At 36.6% G+C, this 12,688-nt stretch overlaps 1 long non-coding RNA gene across 1 annotated transcript; it reads left to right on the top strand.

Annotated features, from left to right (window-relative positions):
* The first annotated feature begins 431 nt into the window (after positions 1-431).
* Positions 432-4,995, top strand: LOC113042771 (uncharacterized). The gene is made up of 3 exons (XR_003275625.1): positions 432-449; positions 4,620-4,855; positions 4,928-4,995. It is a non-coding gene; the product is annotated as an uncharacterized LOC113042771 (long non-coding RNA).
* Positions 4,996-12,688: the final 7,693 nt, after the last annotated feature.

Here is a 12,688-nt window from a genome sequence, read left to right as displayed (position 1 = left end):
TTTATTTATAATAATAATTTTGTAACTAGCCCATAATGAGACAAATGATGCACAATCAATCAGTTATCACAAATAACCCACTCCGCTTCATGTTTGGGTCCTTATCACTGTCAGTATTTTTATTTTTTTTAACTTAATGGCCAGTTGACTAAACATTATAATCACTTAAACACTTTCAGAAACCCCATCAGATTAAAAATAAAGAATGTATAAAATGAGATACACAAGTATCAAACTTGTATAGAAGCAGTGTGCTAGAATAATCACATGCAGTCTGATTCAGAAATGTGGGTGGAAGACAGAAGCACAGCCTCTCTCTCCTCTCTTGTGATTAACTGTGTGTGTACCGTTCACAGGTACGAGCCTTTACAAGACTTCCTGTCACTCGCTGCGGTCATCTGAAAGAGAGGGGGTGTCCCGGTGAGGGTGAATGCCATCGCAATGACGCAGTAAGCCTCCTGACACACAATAACAAACTGACCGTCTAAAAGTCAGACCCCATTAAATCAGGCCTGTTACGGATCTCCTGTCATCTAGTCAGGACGGCGGGAATAAAGGCAGCAGGCTTAAAAGGAATTAAAAGCCTACAAATCACTGACACACAACTGCATACTTACTTTCATTTATCAAGGTCATGACTGTACACATGATTGGAACTACACGGTTACCAAGCAGCACGAAGTCGTCCAAGTACTATCAGATTGTTAAAGGGTGGCATAGCAGTATAATATTGTCACACTTAAGCTTGAATGACATTAATAGACGATATTTAGACCGAAACACAAAAGGGAACGAACACTCCACCGTTTGCCTTCTGCTTGATGCTTTTATTTGGGATGTGCTGACCACAATTTCAGTCCCGTTCATTCCAGCATGGTTGCATGTGTGTATAACGAGTGTGTGTGTGTGTCCAAGTGCAGTTCCTGTAGGTTGAGAGTTGATCCTGTGTTACCATTCACTGGCAGGCTGCCCCACTCTCTCTCTCTCTTTAACTCTCCGATCCTCTCGCTTTCTGTCATGCTATCACTCTCTCTTTCCCCCTCCTTTTCTTTGTCCTCTCTCTCTTTCTGCTCTCAGGCTTTCAGAGCTGAGCTGCTCTAACCATGTGTTAGCCCACGTACAACTGCAACACAATGTGCCTACTCACACACACAAGCACACACGCCACCTTGAAAAGCTGTTGTTTCCCTGAGACGAACATGCTGACACACAATTGGGCTAAATTACTCTCCAAAAGTAGTAAAAAAACAAAACAAAGAAAAAACGGCACAAAGGGTTCGCAAACACTCTTGGGTTTTTATCTAGGGCTTTGTCAAGTGTGTGTGTGTGTTAGTGTTTTTTTTTTTTTTTTTTTTTCTATATCCTTCTCACTTTCATGTCACAGTAGTGTTATGCATATAACCAAATTTCAATTTACGGCAGATGTTTAAACTAGGCACATTTTGTTGTGAAGAAAAATCATTGTAAAACATATTTGCCACTGTTTAAACACAAAATATTTGTGCATCCTGAAATTTATGCGTTGGAAATGTGAATGATACCTATCACTATATGTGTGTGAGACTGTGTGCTAGAATATTTTTTAGCTATTTGAATTACAATATTCATCTTGTGTACAGTTCAAGGGAAAAGCTCAAATAACCTTATATTTAAGGAGCTGTATCTAGGGACCAGAATATCACAGATCACCATAGCAACCACCAGGACAACCTAGCAACTACATAGAAACACTTTAGCCACTTTAACCAGTGAATTGAACCATATCTGGGAAGCAAGATACCATGAATATCATTCGTTGTAGCCATCACCATAGCAACTGCTTAGCAACACCCTGGCAACCACCCAATTATGTTGCTGTGCAGTTGCAACATGCCAGTGTGTTCTAGTGTGTAGCTTGCAGCAACTCAGAACTTCCTAGTAACTGCATAGCAATGTGTAAAAAATGGTTGTTCTGAGAGGTTGCTAGGATGTTGCTAAAGCAAACATAGAACATCCTAATCCTGACATCCTAGCAATGTGCCATAAAACAGTCAAAACAGTTTACCAACAGTATAGCAACACCCTGGCAACCACCCACTATGTTGCTATGTGAGTTCTAGTGTGTTCTGATTGTTCTGTGCAGTTACAATTATGTTCTATGTGGTTGGTAGGATGTTGCTATGCAGTTGCTAAGTGCAAAAACAATCACTGACAATGACCTAGTAACTGCATATCAAATGTGCATAATCATCTAGCAACCATATAACAACATCCTGGCAACCACCATACTATGTTGCTATGTGGTGACTCTTTTAAGTTCATTGCTATGCAGTTATTAGGATGATCTCAGTCGTTGCTAGGGTGTTGCTAAAGAGATCACTTTGAACATCCTAGTCCTGACATCCTAGCAATATGGCCAAAAACAGTCAAAACATCCTAGCAACTGAATAACAACACCTTGACAACCATCAAACCTTTTACTAAGCAATTGCTAGTGTTTTGATTGTTCTATGCAGTTGCTAGTATGTTCTATGTGATTGCTAGGGTGTTGCTAAGTGCGAAAACAACCACTGAGAATGCCCTATTAACTGAATATCAATGTGCTTAAACAGACAGAACACATTAGCAACCACATAGCAACATCCTGGAAACCACCAGACTATGTTGCTATGTGGTGACCGTTTTTTAGGACATTATGCAGTTACTAGGGTGTTCTAACTAGCCCCGGAACGCGATCATGAAGGGACAAGATGGTTTGATTAATTGGTGTGCTAGGACTAGGGTATTCTAAGTGATCGCTTTAGCAACACCGTAGCAACCACTTAAAACATCCTAGTAACTGCACAGCAGTGTGCTTACAAACTATCACTTTGTAGCAGCATAGTTGGGTGGTTAACAGTGTGTTGCTATGTGGTTGCTAAGGTGTTCTGAATGTTTCAGCACATTGCTGTGCAGTTGCTAGGATGTTCTAAGGGGTTGCTAAGGTGATATATGATATTTCAGTCCCTAGATATGCCTGTTTCTTGGAGAGTTGTCTATTTGCTCCAGGTAGTCTATGTGAATCCCCAAGAACATTATTGTTGTAATTAACTTGATGAGCTCAGAACTCATTATTTTTTTTATTGCTCTGCCACCCCCCGGCATGAATCCTGTTTCTCATTATTGCCCTAATTAATCAAATCACACATTGTAGTTGATGTGTGTTAATTCATGCAGCATTTGGGAAATTAAAACTAACTAACCTTTGATGATCAAAAATATAACTGATGCACTGTTCATCTGGCCCCATGGATTTATTGATCAGATGTAAATGTGAGCTAGATTTTGTGATCTACTGTGTTGTGCGGCACGTGCTTTCACTCTACATTCACGAATCAGCAGCCTGGAGCTTGTACAAAAGTGTCCATGGCAACGGGCTGAACCCATGCCAAGTTATTTGGTCCTAGTGTGCTAAAGATAGATGCACAGCACACGGGAAAGTCTGCACTGCATGAGATTCCTAAACAATCAGCATCTGTACCTCTTACTGTAAAAACACTACACTAACAAGACACCTATGCTAAAAGAAACCACTTAATAGAGGAGATCAGTTCCTACTGACAACCCACGGTATAGTGATAGTAACTGAATATTTTTCAATTGTATTTTATATCTAAAATGGTACTCCTAGGTTCTTTGTGTTAGCCATACATACAAAAACGTGCTGTGGGTTGTGCCATAGTGCAGTGATGGTGTAGGATGGTAAAACTATTGTATTTCGAAAAGAATATCAATAATACTACCATGGTACATGGTCCAAAATATCATTGTATTAGCACACTACCATGCCCCAAAAAACTGTGATAGTAGTGCATTAAAGATTGCCATGTTATTTATATTCCAGTATATTTCCAAGTGTAGTCCTATAGCTCAAAGAGTACCATAGTATTACTAGATTCTAAAAGTTTGTTATTATCACAGTACCATGAACAAAAAACATAGAAATACTATGGTATGTTTTTAAGTGATAAAAGTGAACTTCAGTGTTGTTTTGATGCACTTTGATATTTAAATGGGTACCGTACGATTGCCGTATTTATTTACCATGGTATTTACATGGTACTACAGTAAGGTACTTCAGATTATACCAGAATGATTACCATAGTCATACACCATGGTATTCAAAATGGTACTTCTAAGTACCATTGTATAGTGATGGTGAAGGATGGTAATACTATTGTACTTTAAAATACACCATGGTACTTAAGTGACATGACATTCAGCCAAGTATGGTGACCCATACTCAGAATTTGTGCTCTGCATTTAACCCATCCAGAGCGCGCACACACAGCAGTGAACATACACCCGGAGCACTGGGCAGCCATTTATGCTGCGGCACCCTGGGAGCAGTTTGGGGTTCGGTGCCTTGCTCAAGGGCACCTAAGTCGTGTTATTGCCGGCCCAAGAGTCGAACCCACAACCCTAAGGTTAGGAGTCAAACTCTCTAACCACTAATCCACGTACTTCCAAGAATATCAGAGTGTGGTTGTGTCCCCTTGATGCGTGTGTGACATCATCTCTAAAAATCATTATACTGTTGTATAGGATATTGATTTACAACAATCATCTTTAGTAATGCACTCTCTCTCACACACATACAGACACACATCAAGGGGACAGCTTGCAGAGTGAACACAAAAAACTGGGACATTACTGCAGGCTACGCCTCATACAACACCCTCGCAGCCTGCCACATTCCCGCTGGCCCTCTAATGAACGGAAACCCAGGGCGGATCTGTCACCAGAACACTGTCCTGTGCAGCCTGGAAATGGTGGAGCCAAGCAGCCTACACACAGTCTGTCACACAGGGGAGGAGAGCAGAAGAAATCTAAACATGTAAAATAACACTGTACTTCCATTTGAACAGCTGTGAGAAACGCAGAACTTTTATGAATCTGTCCGTTCCAGATGCAGCTGTGATGTTGAGAATGTAGTTCGGCTGGACCCACAGAATGAAAGCCTGATGTCTTTTATGCAAAAGTCAATATCTGTTTGTTGGCTCAGACAACCCTTCAAGAAGGGGAAAAGAGAAAGAGAGATCAGTAAAGTCTTTTGTGAATGACAGATACATTTAAATGGTACTTTGAGTTGATTATTACAATTTCAAAATAGACCTTTTCTATTTGAATACATGCAAATATGTAATATATTCCTGTGAATTTTCATCTTTATTATTCCAGTCTTTACTGTCCTGCAGAAATCATTCTAATATGTTGATCTGGAGCTCAAAAATGTGAAATAGAAAGACTATAAATATTATGCATCTTTACTGTCACTTTTTATTATTTTGGTTATTCAGTGCATCCTTGCTGAATAAAATATGTATTTTTAAATAATTCAAAAATGTAGTATGTAGAATTCACTGTGCAACCAATTATTCAGTAATTCTTTTGGGAGATCTGCTTACAGTCAGAGCTCGAGCTGGTGTAAGTGTGTTTATAGTAGTGTGAAACACTTGAATCCATGCATGTGGCTGTGAAAGAGAATGAACAGAAGACAGAGTTAACCTTTACTGTTAGACATTCAGATCAATACATTTATAAACCATGTTCTATTAATTAATTTATCTCTGTCTTATTTTAAATGCTTTCAGGCTGAAAGTTATCTGAGATTCTAAACATAAGTACCTTTCGGTTTAGCACATTTATTTTTCAGCTGGTTATACTAACACGCTCTTAAAACAAAGAAAAAACATTGCGCCAGACTTTAGACCAGGTCTGAGTTGGTCTATGGCGCAGTCTATTTTCAGCTACTTAAAATAACATTGCGCCAGCAATGCGCCTGAACACACCTCTTTTTAGACCAGCACGCCGATGGCCGCACAAATGAGCACAAATGCATTTGCTAATTAAACGACGTGGAGCTGGACAGGAAAATGCGAGTGCGGGTGTATGATAGGGCCCACAGTTGCAATCGAATTGTACACGCGAGAACCTCTGAGTCACAATGGCATGTGAGCATATAAAGTTTGATAAATATTCCTTATACTGTTTAGGATGTTTATGACCCTACAAAGCTCCAGCTGACAGCTGTAGCCGTTTTTTTTTATACAGGTAGGCTACTGTTGCCATGGCAGCCAAAAAACAAAACAAAAAAATGCAGTTAGAGCAGAGGAAGCCTTTCATTTCTATGTCTTTACAGAAGTAAAGGGAGTTTGAGTAAAATGTGAATGGTGCTGCCTCGCCGCATGCTGTGGATGGGGGCCAGGTAAATTTTAGAAAAAAAAGCGCATTGGAAATATTTAGGCTGATAGGAAACGTCCTATATAGACCTATACAGACACCCCCCAAAAAAGTCAGGCAGATGTACATGCAGACGTCAAATAGATGTCTCCTTGATGTTAATGTGCGTTCTTGTAATTTAGCCTATACTTAAACCATTAATATCAATGTATGGGAAAATAAATGCTTCAGCCTAGCTTCTTCACAGGAAATGATGACTATAACAATCCCCCACCTGTGCTGGATTTACTGACTTGGCTTTGTTTGTCTGTGGTGGGATTTGAGGGCTGAAGGCCTGCATTTCTGCCCATGTAATGACTGGATCAAAGGTTTGTAGAGGGAAGTGAATCTCTGGCAAGCAGTCTATAACATTCTCCAGCCTGATATGAGCATTCCTCCTGCGTGAAATCAGCTGGCCAGCTGTCAGATCGAGTCTATTCTTGATCAGAGATTGAGAGGCCTGCCCATGACACTTTTAAACTGTTTAAACACATTTGTTTATTCAGTCTTAATATCCATACATCTTTATATCCACTTGTTATTTGAGCTGTGTTTTAAGCATTATAAAAATGTCACAGACTATTGGATTATCATGCATTATATATTTTTTATTCAGGATTAAAAATTGGGCTTTGCATTTAATTGCCTAATAATAATAAAAAACTTCAAAGTAAGGTTATAATTCTTAGTGGAATATATATATATATATATATATATATATATATATATATATATATATATATATAAACTAAATTTGTCTTAAAATTTTATATAAAATATTTATATTTGGGGAAGCAGGGGGCTTGTTACAATCCTAGTGAATTTCTTCTTTATGAACTGAAATATTCTCTTATACAGACAGGGCTGATATCTTGCTGTGTATCTGTAGTGAGCACCAGCCACCAGCAGATGACAGGGAAACTCAACTGATCCTCTTCACCCATCGGATTGTGAGATAAAAAACTAAAATTCCAATGCAGAAAATAGACATGATGTACTAACTCATGAATGTATTTCATGAAATGCCTGTACATTTGTATATGTTTCATTTAGAAACTGCATTATTTTGCTTCTTGCTTGAATCCATCATTCGTTAACTTCTAATTTTATTTTCCCACTACTTTCCTTTCCATGGCAGATACAGAATAGCAACAGTACAACCTCATGTTCTGTCTAAAGTGGTCAGGATTCTCCTGACTGTCCCCTAATCAGACACACAACAAGACAAAAAAATTATAATAACAAATAGACGGCATAATAAAGAAGTTGAGAGAAAAAAGGAAAAAAACTGTCCAAGAGGTCAAGTTTTGGGTGCTTGGGCATGTCCCGTTAGCTCCTGCTGGTAGATGCTGTAACTACACGCTCTGCTGATTAAAAATTGTTTATAAACTGTGTATTTTGGCTAGATATATTCTATTGCTTGTTATTACATGCAACATACACTATATAGCCCTAATATTTTCTTATAGTACATTAGCACACTGTTAAAATGTCTGGGGTAGTGAGATTTGTTTTTGAAAGTAGTCTCTGCATTTATTTTTATCAAGAATACAGATATATTATTACAATTTCAAATTGATCTTTTCAATTTTAATATATTTTCAAATGAAATTCATTCCTGCGATGCAAGGCTGAATTTTCAGCAGATGTTATTCAAGTCTTCAGCATCGCATAATCCTTTATAAATCATTTTAATATGTGGTCTAATGTTCTAATATGTTCTAAAGTGTTGTGCTGATAAATATTTTAAAAGACAAAATATATTTCTTAAAAAAAAATCTTACTTACTTTTAAATTTTATGTTTTACCTTTTATTTTCTTTGAGATTATCTAGATCTCACTTATGAAGGTTGTGGGACTATGCTGCCTTATTGTTTGCATGTTATTTTTATGAAAAAAAAAGCTATAGTATAATACTTTTATAAGAAGTGTTAGTAGTTAATACCAGAATGATTGTTCAAGCTAGTGTGCCACTTTCATCTTCATAAACTGAATGGAATAGCACGGTGCTAGAGAGAACATTGTGGCAATTAGCTTCATAGCTCACTGCCCTGCTAATCGTGCAACACATTGTATAAAAACTCTTTATGTATATATTTATGTGAGAATACAGGTGAGTCTAGTGCTCCAAACAGCAAGTGTGACAAAAAGAAATGTAAAATGAATCTGACAATCTATGGAAAATGACTCTGTTTCCTATAATTTGTCATGAGGTGAGCCATAAGTTCCCAGAAGTTTTTTTTTTTTTTTTTGCTCAAGAGTTGCACTTGAATTTCTCAGAGTTCCAAGTTACATTTGATTTCAGTATCAAATTTGTCAGCTGTTTCTCCTAAGGTTCCTTTTATAAATTTATGTATGCACTGATGTTAATATTCTGGTAAAATTTATGCTATTTTGTCAGTAAGTAAATTTAAAATGCTAGCCTAAAACTGCTAAAATCTACAAGTGAATTTCCGTGTCACAAGATTATAATCTACACTATAAAATGAATATTTCATTAAGCATTGATACTGTGCATCCCTAGAAGAAATAAAATTCAAACAGCCAATACCATTTTCATCTATAAACAGAAAAATATGCATTCATGCACTTTGGCCGTTGGTGTTTTGGGGGCCTGAAAATGTTCATTTATAAAAAATGGGTTACAAAGTTCATGTTTTTGTAAAGTATACCATTAATTGTCTCTGTGTATATTCTGAAAATGTGACTTTGGCAAAACAGTGACATCACATGCATTAAGTGAACAGTCTATAAGTGTGCGCAAGTTTCTTTACAAAAAACTGTGGTTTAGTCATTTGTGTGGATCCATGTGACCTGGGATTGGTTTGACAAAGTCAAAAAGCTAGAATATTCAAAACACAAAACATTTCAAAAACACTGAGGAGAAACTTTTTGTAGTATATCATTGTCTGAAGTTATTGTCATACAGTAAGAGTAAATGGTTTAATATGGATGGAAGTCATAATTTGGTCTTGGAAGAAATTGATGTGAAATATTTGATTTGTACTGAAGCAAATCTGAGCCAACTTTGTGAAATTGTTGAGAACTCCTAAGGAGACACATGTGAGATTACTGGGGTCTCTCTTTAGTTTGTGCAGCACAGAATAAGGCTTGTGGTCAGTTAAATGAGCGATCATCAGACACCTTCATCATTGTAAACATTCCTCCTCCATTACACAAGTCCATGTCTCTTCGGATGTCAGTTTGTGTTTTAGTCACACAACACCCACAGATATGAGGCTGAGCAAATGCATCTGTTTTTTTAACGATTCGATTGTAGGCTGCTAACAAACAGCTTTACCTCCCATGAGAATCACACTGAAAACCTTCAGTGTCTGCTCTGAAAGCAAATCTATCTATAGATGAGCAGAAAGAGATAGACAGCTTTTGTGGCGTTTATTAAAATAAAGCAAAAATAAATAAATAAAATAAATCACATAAATTTGCATAGTTATACTTAATTACATAATTAATTAAATTCAGAGTCAGTTCAAGGTTGCATAAAATCAGCATCAATGCAGACTTTGTATAGCCTACAACAAAACTGGAATAATCCAGAAACAACCAAAAACAAATCCAGGTCAGGAGTTACAATTATTTCTAACATTTAAACCTTTGCTAGAACAGAAAGAGCAAGAAAAGATCTTGGATATTAAATATGATTTAATCATTGATCAATGATCTTCTTCAAGCACTTACATGCTGTTTTTTTCTCTCAGGATCCAGAAATAATGAAAACTCTTCTGAAAGGTTGCTGTCATGATGACAATCATGAGCCATGGTTTACTGTTTGATGCCATGGCAGTGAAGGTAAAACTGGCAAAATATCACTCCAAAAAATAATAAAAATTTCATATCTTGTCATATGTGACCCAGTTTGAGTGCTGTAGTGAGTGTGTTTTGTCTAAAACAACAAGATCCTTTCCTGGCTGCATAAACATATTTTTGTGACAGCAGTTTTTTTTGAGGAACATTTCATTATTGTTTAATGAAGATTAGAATAGACATAATTTTCTTCCACAATGCTTACCAGTTCTGCAGTAAAAATTTTAATTATTGAATTATTATTTCACTTCATAAAACATTTCAAAGTTAACATGAAATCAAAATCATTCCTATTTACATAAAAACATATGGCTGGTCTTATTGTGCATGATTCATCAGAGCAAAAAAAAAAAAATTCTAATTAAATATTGTAAATATTAAATGTTTTGGCAATGCCATTTTATGTTGACTTAAATTGCATAATCATTTAAATGCCAAACTCTTACATTTTCCACATTTTCTCGATTCTTATTTCCAGTAATGGAATGCATTCCATTGGCTTGTTTTACTGCCAGTGAGCTTTTTATTAATAAAACGCCAGCTTGCCCGTGACACATCAGGGGCCATTCATGAAAAATTCAGAGGTGTTTAGGATGACATGATCCACAGAACACATCTCATCAATCTGCCAGCAGCCTGAAGTTAAAGTTTGAAAAACCAGTTACAGTGTTTCATCAGTATGCTGAAATATGAGAATATACAATAATAATGAAATGCTATACTTCAATTAGGACGGAAACGGAAATACATCTTCACTATCATGAATTATAATTATAATCCATCAACTAGAGTGAGAATTGGTCTTTAGGGATGCACAAACTGCAAATTAAAGTTACTAAAAAGCCTTTTACTTCCATTCTGAAATTCTGAAAAGGTATACATACAACTTTTTTATTTTATTTTTTATTTGTATTTATTTATTTTATTTATTGTTTTTTTGCAAAGACTCACCTTTATTGGGATAAGTGTTCCAGACTTTATGCCTCTTTTTGTGGTCACATTTACCCTTGTAAATATAAATTCTGTAGGCAAAACAGGAAATATATGCAATCTGGAATTTTGGCATGTGGATTTCTCATTGGATACAAGTTTTTTAAACTTTGAACATGCAATGGGCCATTTTGAAGCTGCTTAGTTTCGAATAGTAACCTCTGACAATCGCTACACTATATTGATCATGTGCAGTGGACTTTCGCCTGCTGTGACATGTGACATGCACTTAAAGAATAAAATTCAGTCAGTTAGGCTTCAAATCTGAATGTTGCTGGACAGTTGCAGTGTTCCATTAGTAAAAGCTGTTGGACAAAGACTGCAGTAAATTGTTGAAACATCTTTAATGCTGCAGTCAATTGCATTCTACATTATGTACTGATCCATACATACCCACAGGTCATTTATCACCCAAAGTGTGAAGATACCATGTGTAAGTGCTTGGCCTGAACCCCTAATGCATTTCAAATTGAACTAACAACTGGCTTTCACAATCAGACCTTTATTTCATTTCCCACTTGCCCCTGTGCCATTTGCTGCCCATATCCTATACAACATGACATGAAGTTTTGACCTTTCAGAGCTCATAGGCTGTGAGGTAAATATAAAATCAGCGATGTATAAATAAACTGTGATGCTGACAAATGGTTTTTCCATTAAGGTCACTGCCGCACTTAAAGGGCATTCATTAGCATTTCAATTTCTAATGGCATTGGAAGGTTGCAGCTTTAAAACAGGGACATCAATTTGGCATGTGAATTTTACAATTTACCTAATTTAACCTTACTTTCAAGGAGTAGTTCATCCATATATGAAAACCCAGTCATTATGTACTCACCCTAATATCATTCATGAGAAAATTTTAAGAATATTGATCACTGGTTTCCATGCATTTAGAACAAATGAGACATTTTATTGTGTACAAAATCCAGATAATGGGTGATCACAGATGGCAAGGACATACTGCGCCAGCCAACCAACTACCATTGAGATGAATAAAAATGCAAATGGCTAACAAATAGCTTCTTCGGGTATTTTTGGCCCTTTTCCCTCCGTACTTAATGATATCTCAGTTTAGGCTAGGTGTACATGCTCTCTAAAGTTCTGCCATCACCTAAACAGTTATTATTATTTCCATCTTCCGTATCAATCATGCATATTTTATCCCACTCTTTTTGTATCAGTTTGAATATCGAGCGAATCACATTCATTATTAATTCATATCCAATACATTATTCAACAATACATATCCAAAACTAAACTCCTCATCTTTTAGATACTAAATAATTCAAAGGCAATAGTTGCTTGCATTCAGAACCTGTCATTTCCTTGGGAACCCACAGCCCAGATTAGCTTTAGCATGTTAGCTTCACAGATTTCAAGAGCTTAAAAGTTTCCCGGTTAGCACTCACAGATGTTCACTGAACACACAAGTAGTAGACTAGTATTTAATGATATTGGCTGATTTTGAAGAAGTACTGTATGGCTGAAAATAAACAAATGACCTGTTATGGATTTCCCTTCCCGTACCCTAACTAGCATGGTACCGTGTTTAGTTTAACTTTTTTTTTTTTTTACTAGATGTAGACTTAAATTATGGTTGCTATATGGTTCTTTTTCATAAGATTGTGTA

Source organism: Carassius auratus, chromosome 24 (assembly GCF_003368295.1).
Source record: "Carassius auratus strain Wakin chromosome 24, ASM336829v1, whole genome shotgun sequence".
Lineage (NCBI taxonomy): Eukaryota > Metazoa > Chordata > Actinopteri > Cypriniformes > Cyprinidae > Carassius > Carassius auratus.
The sequence above is the reverse complement of the archived record's forward strand: the minus strand, read 5'-3'. Positions and strand labels throughout refer to the sequence as shown.